The sequence below is a fragment of the Mobula birostris genome, chromosome 13 (assembly GCF_030028105.1).
Source record: "Mobula birostris isolate sMobBir1 chromosome 13, sMobBir1.hap1, whole genome shotgun sequence".
Lineage (NCBI taxonomy): Eukaryota > Metazoa > Chordata > Chondrichthyes > Myliobatiformes > Myliobatidae > Mobula > Mobula birostris.
In genome coordinates, this window is record NC_092382.1 from 99,051,026 (window position 1) to 99,070,736 (window position 19,711).

The following is a 19,711-nucleotide window of genomic DNA, read 5'->3' on the forward strand; positions in this document are numbered from 1 at the left end:
CGTAAATAATATTCTGTTCTTACAATTGTCCTTCCCATTCGATAACCTCGCATTTAACAACTTTGCACTCCATCTGCCAGACGCTGCTGCATTCGCTGAACATATTAATATCCCTCTGCATGTTGTCAGTTTCCTCTGCACTCTTTGTGGCGTCGATAGATCATGGCAGTGATGATGCCCACGTACCCTTATGCTTTTTAACTGGTGAGACGTTGGAGTATTACATAACTGGTGGGTATCTTGTGACTGTCTTGTGACCATGATGTAGTTCAGTACCTTGTAAGATTAGGAAGGTTTGTGCAATGTTCATTCGCCAGGACAAGGTCAGTTTATTTAAACCATTTGATTTCCTTCGCTGTGAATCTATTGGACAGAATCAGAAGTAACGTCACGTCTCGAAGACAGCCGTTTCCCGAGACAGCTCTCCTGATTGACTGTGTAAATCACTTGGGCTTTCGAAGTTACCATTTTAATACCGTGTTCGAATTTACCACTTTAAGAACTGTTCCGGGGTTGTCGCATAGCAGTTAACTGCTGGTTAAGTTAGTCATTTGAATAGTTTTCGCTATTGCTGACCAGAATGTATTACATGTTTGTTTGTTTGTTTATAAAATCTGACACAATTATATATTTGTGTTGCGAGTGACGTGACATAAGCTATTTGTTTGTTTATTAATTTATTTTTAAATTAATTCTGCTAATACTCTATTCTGCCAACATATTTACCCTACCTAAAAGAACGTCTCTCATTTACCTATGTTGAACTCCAAGTTTTGCATCCTCTCAAACTCCAGCTGTAACCTCTGACAGCCCTTCACACTGTCCACAGCGCCCCCAATCTTCTTTCATTACCAAATGTACTAACCCATCGCTCCACTTCCTCATCCAGGTCATTTATAAAAATCAGGACGAGTAGGAGTTCCAGAACAGATTCCTGAACCACACCACTGGTCAACACCCTCAATGCGGAATATGACAGTCTACAACAACACTTTGCCTTCTGTGGGTAATCCATTTCTGTATCGGCATAGCAATGTCCCCTTGGATGACATGCCTCCTAAATTTCACAATAAGACTTGCATGGGGTACCTTATCAAATACACTCAGCCGATGTTTGCTGAAGCGATACCGGTTGGAAAGACCTGTCTTGCAATTAGCGAGTCGTTAGAATACAGGATGAATGAGAAGCTAAATTCTATTTTTCAACATAATCATGAGGAAGAGACGAAACACTTACCAAGAAGAGCTACGATTGCGAGTGCAGGGTAGCAAAACTCTTTGACTCTCCGAAGGAGGAGACTGATTCGAGTGTCCAAAATCAGCCATTGGTAATCATCAACAAGATGTGGATACAGCAAGAAAACGTACTTCGCAATTTCCGTAGCATTGGGCGATGCAGTTCCAGGATTATAATCCATTGCTGGGATTCGTGTTCCCGATCCAGCCTTTGTCTTCTCTCTGCCTGCAGCCTCTGGTCTCTAATGGCGTAGACTGGTGGCTCTCTCTGAAACTGTCGTTGTGAGGGAGACATATTAATAGAAAAGGTAACCAGCACCCACACCTCCGCGGCGACGACGGCAATCCCCACGGAAACTCCCTTCATTAAACTCTCCGGAATGACAGGTGCAATTAACCCTTTATTTGCAGGCCGTCAGAGAAGCAATACCAAAGCAGATTGCAAGTGTATACAATAATCCCACCAGTCGGCTGTCCACAGATGCGTGCCCTGTCTGTAAATGGACACAAAACTGAGAAACTTTTTGACACACAGCTGGACACTGATATACAACCAGACTGAAAAGGAAGGTACACGCAGCAAATAAAAAGAAAACTATAGTGATATACACAGTTTAAAATAATTATTGCATAGATAGTTCTTAAAAATTATAGTTGTATACAGTGGCATGCAATGGTTTGGGCACCCTGGTCAAATTTTGTGTACCTGTAATAGCTCAGCGAGTAAAAGGTGTCATGATTTCCAAAAAAGCATAAAGTTAAAGATGACAGATTTCTTTAATAACTGAAGCAGGACTACTTTATATTTTTTTCCATCCTTTACTGTTACAAAATAACAAACATGGAAAAGGTTCTGAAGCAAAAGTTTGCGCACCCTGCGTGGTCAGTACTTGGTACTCCCCCTTTGGCAAGTATCAAAACTTGTGAACGCTTTTCGTAGCCGGACAAGTGTCTTTCAATGATGTTTGGGGATTTTCGCCTACTCTTCCTTGTAAAAGGCTTCTAGTTCTGTGCGATTCTTGCGCCGTCTTATATGCACTGTTTTTTTGAGGTTTATCTAAAGATTTTCGATGATATTGTGGTCGGCGGACTGCAAGGGGCATGGTAAAACCTTCAGCTTGCGCCTCTTGAGGTAGTCTACTGTGGATTTGGAGGTGTGTTTCGGATCATTATCGTGTTGCAGAAGTCATCCTTTTTTGATATGCAGCTTTTTAATAGACGGTGTGATGTTTGCTTCCAGAATTTGCTGGTATTTAATTGAATTCATTCCTCCCTCTACCAATGAAATGTTGCCCGTGCTATTGCTGCATCAAAATCCCAAATCATGTTTGACTCACCCCCGTGCCCTTGCAAACTTCTCACGCTGAGTTTCGTGGTGAGGACGCAGGAAAGTGTTTTTTCCTTCTGCTGACTCTTCCATGAAGGTCACATGTGTGCATGTGTTGCTGCACAGAAGAACAGTGCACCCCCACTGCAGAGTCTGCGAAATCTTCCTGAAGGTCTTTTGCAGTCAACTGGGGAATTTAATTTGTTTTTTTTTCGCAATCCTACGAGCAGTCTCTGACATAGTTATCTTGTTCTTCCAGACCTCAACTTGACCTCCACCGTTTCTGTTAACTGCCATTTCTTAATTGCATTACGAACTGAGGAAACGGCTACATGAACATGCCTTGCTATCCAATTTTAGCCTTCTCCTGCTTTGAGGGCATCATTTATTTTCATTTTCGGAGGGCTTGGCAGCTGCTTAGAGAAGCCCATGCCTGCTGACTGTTTGGACAATGTTTGCGGAGTCGGGTTATTTCAAAAGCTTTGAAATTTGCATTCCCTGGGGTTTCCTAACAATTACCGTGAACAAACCAGAGCCCTAACAAGATAATTAAGGTCTGAGACCTTGGTAAAAGTGTTCAAAGAGCTCAAATCTCTAGGTGTACCCAAACTTCTGCATGGTGCTCCTTTCCCTTTTCTTCACTGGAAAATTGATCAAAGCAAAAAATACACGAAACTTGCTTCAAATATTGAAAAGAATGATTCACCTTCAACTTTATGAATTCTGCAGATCAGTTCATCTTCTATTCACTGAACGTTTAACTGTAGCAGAAATTTTAACCGGGGTCCTCAAATATTTGCATACCAGTGTAGGTAGATTGAAAATGATATCGAGTTTGATAATTTCAAAATAATGATTTTTTAGAAAAAAGAGTTTTTACCAGCGGCCAATCGGGTCACCGTGTGATTTAGGAGGAGAGGACAGCACAGATATAAAAGGCAACAGCGGGTCTTAGATTGAGAAGCAGCTTTGACTAGCGACCAGGAGGCGTTTGTGGTTGACCTGCAAGAGGAAGGCAGGGTCATATGCAGTGGCCATCGTCTGAATGGGCCGTGAAGCAGGTGATCTTCAGGCTTCTGCTCGCCGAGGCGTCAGCTCAGAATGCAAAGCAGGCAAAGAAAAGGCAAGCACTTGGTTAAGTCTTTTGTCCCTTCCCTTCTATATATCTGATCAGATAGGATAACAGAGAAGCCAGGCAGGATAGTTAAATGCTCCTCTTGCTGAATCTGGGGAGGCATAGAAAACTCCAGTAACCCTGACGACGACACCTGCGAGAGCTGCGTTCAGCTGCAGCTTCTGACAATCCGCGTTAACATAGAACATAGAACATAGAACGTAGTATAGTACAGTACAGTACAGGCCCTTCAGCACACAATGTTGTGCCGACCCTCAAACCCTGCCTCCCATATAACCCCCCACCTTAAATTCCTCCATATACCTGTCTAGTGGTCTCTTAAACTTCACTGGTGTATCTGCCTCCTCCACTGACTCAGGCAGTGCATTCTACGCACCAAAAACTCTCTGAGTAAAAAAACTTCCCATAATATCGCTCTTGAACTTCCCACCCCTTACCTAAAAGCCATGTCCTCTTGTATTGAGCAGTGGTGCCCTGGGGAAGAAGCGCTGGCTAGCCACTCTATCTATTCCTCGTATTACCTTGTACAGCTCTATCATGTCTCCTCTCATCCTCCTTCTCTCCAAAGAGTAAAACCCTAGCTCCCTTTTATCTCTGATCATAATGCATACTTTCTAAACCAGCCAGCATCCTGGCAAATCTCCTCGGTACCCTTTCCAATGCTTCCACATCCTTCCTATAGTGAGGCGACCAGAACTGGACACAGTACTCCAAGTGTGGACTAACCAGAGATTTACAGAGCTGCATCGTTACATCACGACTCTTAAACTCCATCCCCCGACTTATGAAAGATAACACCCCATAAGCTTTCTTAACTACCCTTTCTACCTGTGAGGCAGCTTTCAGGGATCTGCGTACATATACCCCCAGATCCCTCTGCCCCTCTACACTACCATGTATCCTGCTATTTACTTTGTACTGTGCCTTGGAGTTTGTCATTCCAAAGTGAACCAAGTCACACTTGCCGGGTTGAACTCCATCTGCCATTCAGGAGGTGGAGCTAGAACTGGACGAGCTGCAGATCATTCGAGAGGCTGAGGTGGTGATGGACAAAACATATAGAGAGGCAGTTACACCCAGGGTGCAGGGCACAGGAGACTGTCTGACAGTCATGAAGGAAAAACGGTTGAAGGGGACAGGGCAGAGTTCTCTTCTCGACATCTCGCTCAATATTTTGGATACTGTCGCGGAGTTTGTGGGGCGGGAGAATCAACTAACACTGTTCAATCACAGTGGTCGGTCGCAGGCGCTTAGTTTGCCTCTGTGACTCAGAAGGGAAGTGTGCGTTGAGCGGTGACTGTCTGCGTGTGTGGGGTTGCGGGAGGCGGAAGCGTAGAAGTCACGATGTGGTGATAGGATATTCGATAGTGGTGCGGACAGGTGGTTCTGTCGCGACAACATCAGGGATATCTCGGATCGAGTCCTCACCACTCTTTAGTGGGAGTGTGATCTGCTCGAAACCGTAGCCTATTTAGTTACCAATGACATGTATATGGTGAACGATGATGTTCTGCACTGCCAGTACGGGAGTTCAGAGCGAATTTAAAAGGGAGAACCACCAGGATCTGCTGCCCGTTCCACGTGCCTGTGAGGCCGGAAACAGGAAAGGCTACCAGATTAATAGGTTTCTAAAGAGTTCCTTTTACATCCTAGTCCTCTGGAAATGGATGCTAAAATTGCATTTGTCTTCCTCACCTTTCTGCAAATTTTCCTGTAGGGAATCCTCCCAAAAGGCTCTGCACCTCTGCTTATTTCTCCATTGTTAAAATAGAACAGGCATAAACAAATTATATACAGTTTATGGTATGGGGAAGGAGTTGTTTTCAAACACCAATAGTCTGAAAGTGGATTGGAACATGAATTCGGCTCCCTTAGCACTGACTCAAACTGCAGATTTTCCTGTGGCTCTGCTCTCTTATTTTCAATTCAAATATTCTTCCCAATTACGAAATAGTCCACGACTTTATTCCCTCTGCCAAAGAGTAAGACTGGGCACTTCCGTGCATCAAGTTCTTGCTGCCAATTCTTTGCCTGTGGTCCTGTTTGTTAATTCCTTTTGCAAGCACCATGCTTCCTAATCTCTACCTGCCCTTCCATCTACCTTCGCATGTGTCTGAAGCCCTGCCACAAAGCAATCAAACCCTTCATCCAAATCAATGACGTTCAACGCCAATTATACGACGACTGATCAATGACGAAACATGGGAAAATCCATAATAACCGTCCGGATATAGTAACACAGGATAGACAAAGTATAACAACATATTCCATGGATAAAGCCGTTGCGAACACAGATAACATACAGAAATCATAGTTGAAAAACACCACAATATGCTGAATCAAAAGAGGAAAGTGAAAGAGGATAGAACATGAATAGGGTATATATTATCCCAATAAGAATATTTACAACTAGTATGATCGCATTCATTGCAAAACAGCATTAAAATTAGCGCTACCGATGAAATATGTATAGAGATTTCAAGAAGGCTGTAACACCAAGCACGTCTAATTATTCCGAAAGCTCCGAGCATTTGAGAAATGGGCGTGTTTGTTTCAGGTTTTATCAGTGGGGTGGTGAGTGTTGTTACCCACTTTCGCTCAGGAACCTGATGTTTGCGAGGTCGCAACTGCTCGTAAACCTGAATTAGGAATCCTGAAGCCTGACTCAAGTCCCTGGTTCAAGGGGGTAAAAAAAAAAAACAGGAAACATTCAGCAAAGTCTACCTGCGCCGTTGTCAAGAAAACACCCTTACTTCTTTAGTTCCTGAAAGGAAAAGGAAATTCGCTAGGTTCCCTTTGACTCTCCCCAATATTTAAACCATCCTGTCCTTTGATAAACGGCGGGGGTCTGGCCACCCAGCCAGAATAGTAATGATAACGAGGTCGCAGAAAATAAATCTAGGGGGCATACTATGCTGTTACATAGAATATAAGCACCTGATGAAATCGATTGAAATCCGTCTGCATGTCCTCTTGCTTAAAGCGGAGGTTACGAGGCTGTTGATCACAAAGGGTTTCAAAAGTTACGGCGGGATTCAGGCAGAATATTGGGAAATGCCATCTGCACCCTCTCTGAAGCTTCCATGTGTTGTGTATAATGAACCGACCGGAACTGAACACAATGCGCCAAGTATAGTCTACTTAGAGTGTTACAGTGTTGTAACATTACTCTCTGCTCCGAGCTGGAATAGTGTCACACTAACCGCTACACAACATACTGTTCCAACTTGTAACTCAACAATCCACCTATACACTGTCTCTTTCAGGTCATCTACAAAGATCAGAAAGAGCAGGATCCCGAGCAGATCTCTTGGATATGCCCCATCGCCTGCAGTTCCTTACTCTCTGAGCAAGATGATTCCAAATTCAGGAAGCAAAGTTTCTATCGATCTTATGCCTTCAAAGTTTCTGGGTGTGTCTAATAAGGGTCATCATGAAGAACGGTCCACTCAGTTCCATATACAGAGCATCCGCCACTCTACCGTCATGAATTTCTTTTCTCACCTCCTCAAAAAATCATTCAGGGCGTATGAAATGATCCGCCCCTGATATAGCTGTCCTTAATTCAATTTCTCCAAATAGTCATTCAACCCTGCATTTGATCTGCTATTGGGAAATGAATCAGATCAGCTTTCAGATCTCTCGGTGGGAGAGCATTTTAGAGATACTGACCACAACTCTATCTCCTTCACCAGAGCGCTGGAGAGGGATAGGAGCAGACAATTTTGGAAAGTAATTAATTGGGCTATGGGAAATATGATGCTATTAGGCAGGACTTTTGGAGCAGATTTTCTCAGGGAAATGCACAGCAGAACTACGGCAAAAGTTCAGAGAACACTTGAATGGAGTTTTACATAGGTATGTTCCATTGAGGTAGGGAAAATGTTGGTACTATATACAACCATGTAAAACCATGGTGTATAAGATCTGTAGAAATTCTAGTTAAGAACAACGGAAAAGCTTACGAACAGATCAAGAAAATAAGTACTGTTAAAGCTTTAGAAAATTGCAAGTTTGCAAGGATGGACCCTAATAATGGAATTAGGAGAGCCAGAAGGGGCCATGAGAGGAGCCCGGTGTGCAGGATAAAGGAAAACCCCGAGTCACGTGAAGAGCAAGAGGATGAGCCGCGAGAGAATAGGACCAATCAAGTGTGTCAGCGGAAAAGTGTGTATGGAGTCGGAGGAGGTACTTAGTAAATGATTTGTTTCAGTATTAAACAAGAAAAATGATCTTTGCCATTTTTGGGACGACTTACAGTAGACTGAAACCTTTGACCATATAGACATTAAGAAAGAGGATGTGCTGGAGTTTTTCAAAAGCATTAAGTTAGAAAATTCACCGAGACCCGATGAGATATACCCCAGCCTGATAGCCTCATTTCCCCCCTTACTCCAAGCAAACGTTTCCCTAAATTGTCGATTCCTATCCATCTCCAATGGTTGTGGTTAAGGAGATAGAATTGTGATCACTATCTCAAAAATACTCTCCCACTGAGAAGCCTGACACGTGACTCGGTTCATTTCCCAATACCAGATCAAGTACAGCCTCTGCTCCTGTACGCTTATATGCATATTTTGTCAAGAAACCTTCCTGAGCACACCTAACCATCTCCATCCCATCTAAATCAGTTACTCAAGGAAGATGCAAAACAAATTAAAATTAAAATCTCCCACCACAACAACCCTGTTATTATTCCACCTTTGCCGAATCTGTTTCGCTATCGGCTCCCAGATTTCCCTGTTGCTATTGGCTTTTCTATAAAAACACCCATTAGAGTCATTGACCCCTTCCTATTCCTAAATCCTCTCACAGAGACTCCGTTGACAACTCCTCCATGTTTTGCTCCTTTCCTGATCAACTATCCTTGATCAACAGTACCATGTCTCCACCTTATTTGCTTCCCTCCCTGTCCTTTCTAAATCAGCTAAAGCCTGACACTTGAAGTAACCATTCCTGCCCCTGAACCATCCAAGTCTCTGTAATGGCCAGAACATCATAGCTCCATTCACCAAGTCTGTGTCAGTTTAGCAAATGCTGGATGAGGACTCTCATGTCCCTTTGCAGTTCTGACTTCTGCCGTTTCCCCCCCCCCCCCTGCACTGTAACATAGTCTACATCTTTATCAGTTCTATCAAAATGCATGTCCGTTCAGTTCCCGGAGCTCGACTGAACTGACTTTATTTCTCACATCGTCCACATACATGAGGACGAAAAATCTTAACGTCTCCGTCTAAATGTGATATGTGTAATCATAGTCATTTATAATAATGTTGAACTTAGAATAGACTCAAATCAGTGTGAGCATATCTATCTGAGGGCCTGGGGGCAGAAGTTGTCCCGGAGCCGATTGGACTTGGCTTTTATGCTGCGGGATTGTTGCCCGGATGGCAGCAGCTGGAAGAGATGGTGTCTGGGGTCACTTGGGGTCCCACTGATGCTGCGGGCCCTTCTTACACAACTGTCTTCGTAAATGTCTTATATAATGGGAAGTTCACAACTACAAATGTGCTGGGCTGTCTGCACCACTTTCTGCGCAGTATTCCATCTGTCAGTTATTTCCCCATTCTCCCAGTCTCTCTTCGTCCTTCTATAGTCTCTCCACTTTCTGAAAACTACTTGACTCTTCACCTATCTCCGTATCGTCTGCAATCTTTGCAATAAGACCATTAATTCCGTCATCCAAATCAAAGACGTATAACGTAAAATAATCAGTGCCAACTCAGAAACCTGTAGAATACTACTCGTCACCAGCAGCCAACCAGGAAAGGCTCCTTTTATTTCTTCTCTTTGTCTCCTGACAATCAGCTACTGCTTTATCCATTGTCTCCATTGCAGACCCTGATTGTATTCTTGTCTCTTCTCTCGCTTGGGGACATTTACTTTATTTCCCTTCACCTCCCAAAATTGTTTCCGCTTGCCAGCAATTGCTAACGAACTCCAATTATTGCAGTCATAGTCACGGAGCACCAGTTACAGCCCGTCGAATCAACCAATCAATGCCGAGGTCATATCGCTGTGATTCCCATCCCTCCAAGTACCTCCCCACTTGTTTCTTGAATGATACAATCGTCTCTTTCTCAACCACTCTCACTGGTATAGTTACACTTCCTCTCAAATCCATCTATTTTAAATCTCTGCCCTTCCGGGCCCTACTGAAACTTTTTCTCCTATCTCTCGATCGTATTGTACCTGATTTTGCCTCTTGCCGTTTCAGCTCGTTCCCATGACACGGTCTTCGCAAGAAATCTTCCAGTAATCTGTCCTTCACCATCACCTGAACGCATGTCCACAAGATTTAGACTCCCCTATCTAGGATCTCAAACGACTCTTATCATCCACCTCGTCTACGTCTGTTGACATTTAAAATAAAGTTCTGCAACTCCGTCCCTCATTCTATTAAGTTCCAAGTATAAAACACCCAACATGGCCTACCAGTCTCCATACCCCAAATCCTCTCGAGCTGGGTACATGCCCGTAAATCTTTCCTACCCTTATTCCTGACCAACGGCACTTTTGCATGATGACCAAATACAGTACTCAGTTTTACGACTGAGCCCTGATCAACGACTTACAGAACTGGAACATGATCTCAAAACGACTCTCCTGAAACCCCTGTGTGAGCAAGCTTTTCGGACTGTACGCTACTTTTCTATTGCTGACATGTAATAGCTTTCTGAATAGTTATCGAGAACCTCTGCTTGGTGTCCGAGTCCAAAGACACTCAAAGCTGCTAGGCAGGTTGACTCTGTGGTGAAGAAGGTAGAAATTTGAACTACCACCTGTCAGTTTTCTATCTAGCCCCGAAACAATCATTTTTGTTTGTGGAATGAGAGTATCCTTCCATTTTCTTCACAGGCACATGTCTGTCTCAACTTCCGCAGGCAGCTGTGCAGACTAAGCTGTTGGGTAGATTCAAGGCAGAGATTGATAATTTCTTGGTAGATCAGGGGAATAAGAGATACGGGGCAAGGCAGAAGATTTTGACTGTGAGGAAAATTGGATCAGACATGATAAAATTGCAGAACAGAACGATCGGTAAAAGTGGCCTTATTCCACTCCAACATCTCATGGTCTGATGGTCCGAATGTCAGGATTCTTCGCAGGGACAGAGATTTTGGTGGGGCCCACATCCAAATTCTCGCGCGATTTGATCCTGGGTGGGTGGTTTTGAAATTCAAAGACGCGTTATCCTTCATTGAGGAGAGGTGGACACAGCTGGACTATTTTCCCCAGAGCGGCGGACCGCAGAAGCAAAATTCGGTCGTTGCTCCATCGCATCTGCAAAAGAAAATCGCATAGATGCTGCCTGACCAGCTGCGTTTCTCCAAGGTTTTGTGTGTGTTGATTTAGCTTTCCACCATCAGTAGAGCTGTTGTGTTCATGATTTGCTGCTGCATTACAAAGTGTCCTCGGGGCAAGCCTACCTTGAAGAAATCTAACACCTCATTTCAACAGGAGTTCAGTGAGAGCCTCTCTGACTGCACCCGATCTGTACTATCAGATTCCTTCCTCTCCCACCCTTTTCCTTTCCCAATCATCTGGCTTCACCTTTCACCTTCTAACTATCTTTCTTATCACCCTTACTCCCACTTTTAATTCTGGTGTCTTTCCCCATTCTTCCCAGTCCTGTTGATAGGTCCTGGTGCACAACATTTAACGACATACGAATCGCAATTGTTTTTTTATTTTGGCATATCAGTGTCTCAAACAGTAAAGTTATTGAATTATCTGCCCACGAATGAGTGCTTAGGTCCAATGTCATTAATCTGAAGATTTTTCTGATACCTCAGCATGACTAATCTTGGTGCTCTCTCCTTTTTCTCAAGATTCCTGTAAATATATCCTTTTCCCGAAATCCCTACCGTTTCGAAGAACCGTAGAGACCGAACTGTCGCATTGGTTGGAAAATGCTGTCAGTTCTGGAGCTAATTTTCCAACGCATCTGCAATGTTACCAAGCTTCCTTAACATCCACAACATCCTCTGCAAACTTATTTATGAGTTATCTGCATTTGCCTCCAAGTCAAAGGCCAGAGCATCTCAAACACATGTCAAATGCAGAATGGTTGCCCTTTACGACTACCCTCTGTCCAAAATCTCTGGACCAAATTTGAATGGATGCTGTGCCCAGAAGCTTAGTATTCTTGATCACCTTACCCGGTATGGGTCCTTCTCAAAAGTCTGACTTACAGTCCATTCCCAACGGTCTGGCAATGCTTCACGGTCCCAGCGACCATACTCATGGGACAATTTACAATGACCAATTAACCTAACTCAGTGTTTGCACTGTTGGAGGAAACAGGAGGACCCCGAGGACACCCACGCGGTCACGCTTTTCAGCCAGCGGCGGGAACTGAGCACACGATGAATATTCAAATGGAGAAGGGAAAGCGCCAAATTACGAGGGACTTAGTAAAGACGCGCATCGGCGTTTCGGAGAACTCCAATCAGTATCTCACGTGGAATACTCCAGTGCAAAACGCTGTTCCTGAAGGGGCCAGCGGGAAAAAGTTCTGATGGATCCATACCAATTGAAGGTGTATCTGCTAGAGCAATACTTCTGGCAGCATCTCACATTTCGTACCGAACCTCAATAAATAAATAGACATCCGGTGCCTTTTCCTCAGCAATCACCTTCCCCACATACCCAAAGACCTCAATCCAATTCGACAGATTGGACTTCCACTGCACCAAGTGTCCAAGAATTTTTTTTTTACTTCCTGGAAGGCATTGCGATAGCAATTGCTGCTTGAGACGTACGAACAACGATTAGTCGAGTGCTTTTACAAGTGCGAGTTACTGAATTATTCTCGAGGTGACAGACAGATTCCAAAGAACTCCGGATCAAGTGGAGATTTGAAGAATGCCCACGGTAGCTAGTCTTCCCCAACCGTTCCGTGGCTGGGGTTTTGGCGCCAAAAGCTCTCGACAGAGAAGAGAGATGGAGCTACATCGGGCGCACCTGAGCGAAAATTCGGTCCGCTCGGAATACAGGGCAAAACGGTCGCATTGCGATGGTGATGTCAAAGCTTCACAAGCAAATAACGGTAGAATCACCCACTCGGTGGAACTGAGGAGACATTACAGGGAACTCGTGTAGAAAGTAAACTGGAAGGGGCACAGTGGAGGCAGATTGGGTTCGTGCATGGAGGGGATGGGCGGGTGGAGGGCGGGAGCTAATCAGGGCTGTCAACAGGCCCAAGGGACCTGCACATGCCACTGACGATACGGGATGTTTCGCGGAGGTATGGGAGAAGAGTCACCGAGGATTAAAGCGGTCCTGACAACGCCGAGTGAACTTTGCCATGAGACCGAAGGGCGATTTCACCGTCTCCTTCAGCTGCACCCTGAACCTGGCCTGGACCACGGCGTAAAGGGCCGTGTTGGTGCAGCAGCTCAGGAGCTGCAGCATGTAGACCAGCTCTCGCAGAAAATCCGGGGGCATTGAGTAAATGTAAAAATACAGGCTCTCCCATACGGAATTAACCGTCAGCAGCGCCCACAGCAGGATGAAATTCCCCGACATCACCAGCAGTAACAGGAGCGATTGCCTGCGGTTCTTCATCTCCGGGTCGGCAGTAGTATCGCCGTCCCGAGAACCACGGAGTGTCCTCCGGGCTCGGCTGGCCACTAAGACGTGCCTGATGGTTAAACTGTTTAACAGGATAATCAAGACAAAGGGTAATACTGGGGTGAGGAGGAAATGAATCAGCATGAATATTGCCTGGTGAGATAGATAAAAACGAAAAGAACGCATACAGAGCACGAACGAAAGTACCGCCGAGTATGATCCATCGAGCAAAAAGTACCAGATGATGTTCTTTCCACAGCTCAGCACAGTCACTGTCCCCAGAACCAGAGCCGCCGGTCTCCTGGTGCAGTATAAACTTTTCAACTTCTGAAAGCAAATGGCGACAAACCGATCAAAGGTGAAAGTGACGGTGAACCAGACAGAACAGTCCGTGGCGGCGTTGAACAGAACGGCGTGGATATTACACACGGGAGCACGATGCGACCAGTGGAAAACCCCTTCTGAATTGTAAGTCCTTGGAATCTTGCTCAATACCAGATCGAAGAGAACGACGAGCTGATCCGCTGCTACCATGGCAACCAGGTACCTTCTGACGCCTTCGGAGAGACCGCACTTTCCCCGAGACAGGATGACGACTGTCACCACGTTCACTGTGCGGAGAGAAATAAAAAAAAAACATTAACACACATTTGGATGGAAACATTCTCCAAAAACAATTATTTTAATCGACAGCAGTTTAGAGAGCAGAGATGAAAATGAAATTAATGCATCTGCTAAGGAGTTTATCGGGAGCTATTACTAAATTGGCAGTGCGTATAATGCACCTGCTGAAGTTCAGGAGAATGAGAGGAATGTTATTTAAACATACTGAATATTGAAAGGCCTCGGTATCGTGGACGTGGACTGGGGGAGTCTGCAGATTCGTCGGGGTGTCAATGGATACGGGGAGTGGGCGCCATAATGTGGCTGGGAGGGATAATTAATCATCTATGATGAAATGGTGGCGAATGCTCGTTGCTCCAGTGGCTGAATTCAGCTGCCGTGCCCTATGGCTAAGCAGGTATATCAATGGTTGGCTGGAATGACTTCTGTTCTTTGGCGTCAGAAGAAGGAGTTGAGACCGGGGAGTGTTAAAGGAATAATAAACCGGTTAATATTCCATGCATCACGGTGACAGAAATTCAACTCCCCTCAACTGTAAACAGAAGAGAAATTGACAATAAAATAAAATTAGCAATAGAAGCAGGAATAGTCCATCTGTTCAGAGTGGCATGGTCAGGCAATGACGATGTTCATGGCTGATCTAGAAACAGAAACATAGAAATTTAAAACATCTACAGTACAATACAGACCCCTCGGCTGACAGAATTGTGCCGAACATGTCCCAACCTTAGAACTGACTAGACTTACAGATAGCTGTCTATTTTTCTTAGCTAAAGCTACCTATCCAGAAGTCTTTTCAAAGAACCTGTTGTATCCACTTCCAGCAAACGTTGCTGGCAGCCCATTACACGCACTTACCGCTCTCTGCTTAAAAAAAACAACCTACCCCTGACATCTCCTCTGTAACTACTTCCTAGCACTTTAAATCTCTGTTCTCCTGTAACAATCGTTTCAGCCCTTGGAAAAGACCTCTGACTATTCACACGATCAATTTCTCTCATCAACTTATACACATCTGTCACGTCACCTCTCATTTTCCGTCACTCCAAGGAGGGAATGCCGAGTTCACTCAAACTGTTTGCATAGACATTTTCCCAATCCGAGTAACTTCCTTGTAAATCTCTTCTGCACCCTTTTTTTATGGTTACACATCTTACTGTCGTGAGGCTCCCAGGTCTGAGAACAGTACTCCAAGTGGGGTCTGACCAAGGTCCTATATACCTGCAACATTCCCTCTCGGCTCCTAAATTCAATTCCACTATTAATGCAGACTAATACACTTTATGGCTTCTTCCCCGCAAAGTCAGCCTGCGAAGCTGCTTTGAGCGTTCTATGTACTCGGACCCCAAGATCCCTCTGAATCTCCACACTGCCAAGAGTCTTAGCATTAATACAATATTCTACCGTTATCCTTGAACTACCGCAATGAACCACTTCACAGGTATCTGGGCTGAACTCCATCTAGCTCTTCGCAGCACAGTCTTGCATCTTATTAATGTCTCGCTGTACTCTCTGACAGCTCTCAACACTAGCCAAAACACCTCCAACCTTTGTGTCATCAGCAAACTTAATAACCCAAACATCCAGTTCCTCTTGCAGATCATTTATAAAACTCACGAAAAGTAACGGTCCCAGAACAAATCCCTGAGGCACACCACTGGTCACCGACAATCATGCCGATTATGACCCGTCTACAACCAGACTTTGCCTTCTGTGGGCAAGCCATTTCTGTATGCACATAGCAATATCCCCTTAAATCCCATGCCTCCTTACTTTCTCTATAAGCCTTGCATGGAGGATCTTATCAAATGCCATGCTGAAATCCATATACACTACACCTACTGCTGTTCCTTCAACAATGTGTTTAGTCACATCCTCAAAAAAATCAATCAGGTTCGTAAGGCACCGATTTCCTTGACAAAGCCATGCTGTCTGCTCAACATCATATTAAACCTCTCCAAATGTCCACAAATTCTACCTCTCCGGATTTTCTCCATCAACTTACCAATCACTGAAGAAAGACTGAGCATAGACTCATGCCTACGTTTATCCTCATAGCCCTTAATTCTTATACTCTGCAAAAAAACTATACTAGCCAGACTTACATATCGTTATTGAGGTAGCCTCCACTGCTTCATTGAGCAGAGAATTCCACAGATTCAACACCCTCTGAGAGAAGAAGATTCTCCTCAACACGGTCCTCAATTTACTCCCCAGAATCCTCAGGCAATGTCCAGCAGATTTAATCTCACTTACCAGTGGAAACAACAGACTTGCCACTATCTTATCTATGCATTCCATATTTTTTATGTTTCTAGAATATTTCCTCTCATCCTTCTTAGTTCCAGCGAGTACGATCCCATTCGACTCAATTTCCCCTCACAGTCCAACTACTTCATCTCTGAAATCTACAGCCTGCACAGACAGTTTATCTATCCTCAAGTCGGGAGACCAGAACTGCACATTACCCCCGATGCCGCCTCACCAGTACCTTGTGCAGTTGCAGCGTAATTCCGTGCTCCTAAGTTCAATCCCTCTAATAGCCCACTGCACCTGCAAACCAAACCTCGGTGATTCACGCTCAAGCGACCTAATGTCCCTCCGCAGAGCAACATACTGCAATCGTTTACCACTTAAAGAATATTCTGTTCTTCTATTTACCCTTCCCAAGTGGATAACCTCGCTGTTAACAGCTTTTCACTCCTTCTGCCAGAGGCTGGTAGATTCGCTGAGCTAATTAATATCCCTCTGCATACTGCCGATTTCCTCTGCACTCAGTTTGTCGGCGACCGATCATGGCAATGATGATGCCCACGTGACCTGATGCTTTATAACTGTTTAGACGTTTTAGCTACTTATTTATTTACTTAATTCATTTAACACAATATTCTGCCATCATATTTGTCCCACTAAAATGAACGACATCACGCTTCTCTGTGTTGAACTCCATCTGCCTCTTCATAGCGCAGTTTTGCATCCTATCAATGTCCCGCTGTCACCTCTGACAGTCTTCCACACTATCCACAACACTTCCAACCTTTTCTCATCACCAGATTTACTAACCCCTCGCTCCACTCCCTCATCCAGGTCATTTATAAAAATTAGGACGAGTAGGAGTGTCAGAACAGATCCCTGAGACACAGCAATCGTTAATGACCTCAATGCGGAATATGACAGTCTGCAACAACACTTTGCCTTCTGTGGGCAAGCCATTTCTGTATCCAAATAGCAATGTCCCTTTGTATCAGATGCCTCCTGAATTTCACAAGAAGACTGGCGTGGGGTATCATATCTAATACACTCCGCTGACGTTTGCTGAAGCGATACCGTTTGGAAAGACCTGCCTTGCAATTATCGAGTCGTTAGAGGACATGTATGACATACAATCTTCACGTTAGTCACGAGGTAGCGACGAGACACTTACCAGGAAGAGCTACAATGGCGAGTACAGGATAGTAAACCGGTTGCAATGTCACGAGCACAACATTGATTCGAGAGTGCAACGGCAGCCATTCATAAATTTCAAACAGAAATGGAATATGCCAGAAAATGGTCTTCGCAATTCCCGTAGCATTGTGCAATGCATTTCGCAGATTATAATCCATTTCTGGGTTAGTCCAGATTCCTGATCCCGATACAGCCTCTGTCTTCAGCTGCTGGTCTCTGACAGCGTAGACTGGCGGCTCTCACTGAAACTGTCTTTGTGAGGGATACCGTACATAATAATAGACCAGACAACCAGCAGCCACACCTCCGCGGTGACGTCGAGAATCCCCACGGACTCTCCCTAAATTAGGTTCTACGGAATGACAGGTGGATTTAACACTTTATTTGAAGACCGTCAGAGAAGCGATACAAAAGCAGATTGGAAGTGTATCTAATACTCCCAACAGCCGGCTATCCACCGACCCGTGAAGTGTCTGTGAACGGACACAAAAATTGAGAAGCTTATTTACACACAGTCAGACACTGGCTTACAACTAGTCTGGAAAGGAAGGTACACGTCGCCAACAAAAAAAAAAAATAAAATAAACAATAAAGAATATATAAAAAAGTTCGAAATAATTATTGAATTGGCAGTTCTTAAACATTATAGTTGCATAGGTAGATTGAGAAGAATGTCGTTAGATAATTTCGCATTAATAATTTTGAGAAAAAAGATTTTTGACCAGCAGTCAATCGTCGGGCGATTTGGGAGGAGAGGACTTCTGTCAGCACGGGTATTGAAGGCGACAGCGGGTCCTAACAGTGAAAAGGAACTATGACCAGCGACCAGGCGGCGTTTGCGGTTGATCAGTAACAGGAAGGCAGGGTCAAATGCAGTAGCCATCGTCTGAATGGACCGGCAAGCAGGAGATCTTCAGGTTTCTGCTCGCCGAGGCGTCAGCTCAGGGAGGCTTCCGTCAAAGTCGGCAATGAAAAGAAAACCACTTGGTTAAGACTTTTCTTTTTCCTTCCCTTCTTTATATCTGATCAGATAGGATAACACAGCTGCCAAGCAGGATGGTTAAATGAACCTCTTGCGGAATCTGGGGAAGCATAGAGAATTCCAGTCACCCTAACGAAGACAGCTGCGAGAGCTGCAGCTTCAAACAATCCGCTTTAATGAGCTGGAGGTGGAACTGGACGAGCTCCAGATCATTCGGGAGGCTGAAGTGGTGATGGACAGGACATATAGAGTCATAGTCATAGTCATAGTCATAGTCATAGTCATGCTTTATTGATCCCAGGGGGAAATTGGTTTTCGTTACAGTTGCACCATAAATAATAAATAGAAATAGAAGCATAAATAGTTAATGTAATATGTAAATTATGCCAGTAAATTATGAAATAAGTCCAGGACCAGCCTATCGGCACACGGTGTCTCACCCTCCAAGGGAGGAGTTGTAAAGTTTGATGGCCACAGGGAGGAATAATTTCCTATGACGCTCTGTATTGCATCTCGGTGGTACGAGTCTCTGGCTGAATGTACTCCTGCGCCCAACCAGTACATTATGCAGTGGATGGGAGAGATTATCCAAGATGGCATGCAACTTGGACAGCATCCTCCATTCAGACACCACCGTCAGAGAGTCCAGTTCCATCCCCACAACATCACTGGCCTTACGGATGAGTTTGTTGATTCTGTTGGTGTCTGCTACCCTCAGCCTGCTGCCCCAGCACATTTTAAATAAACCCAAGGATATGGCCTCCATAGCTGAATGTGGGAACAAATTCACCATCCTGTGGCGAAAGATAATTCTCTGCTTCTCTGTTTTGAATGGACGCCTCTGTGCTCTGAGGCTGCACCCTCTTGTCTCAGGCACCCCAGCCTTGGGAAACAACCTTTCCACATCCATCTGCTTTGGCTTTTCAATATCCGAAAGGCTGAAATGACATCCCACCTCATACTTCTGAAGTTGATGAGAGTACAGAGTTTTCTATAGGTCCCCTGGTAGCAGCAGAGATACCGAGGAGCAGATTGGGAGCAACACACATCAAAGTTGCTGGTGAACGCAGCAGGCCAGGCAGAATCTCTAGGAAGAAGTACAGACGGCGTTTCGGCCCGAGAACCTTCGTCAGGACTTCTTCGTCAGCAGACTGGGAGGCAATTTTTGGAAAGTTGCAAAAATAACAGGGTTGTTAACAAGGGTGACTTTAACTTCCCTAATATTGATTGGCACCTGATCAGTCGGAATGATTTAGACGGCGCAGAGTTTGTTAAGTGTGGCCAGGACAGATTACTGTCACAATATGTGTTTTGGCCGAACAGGTGGAATGCCATACTAAACCTCGTATTAGATAACGAACTGGGTCTGGTCACAGGTTTCTAAGTC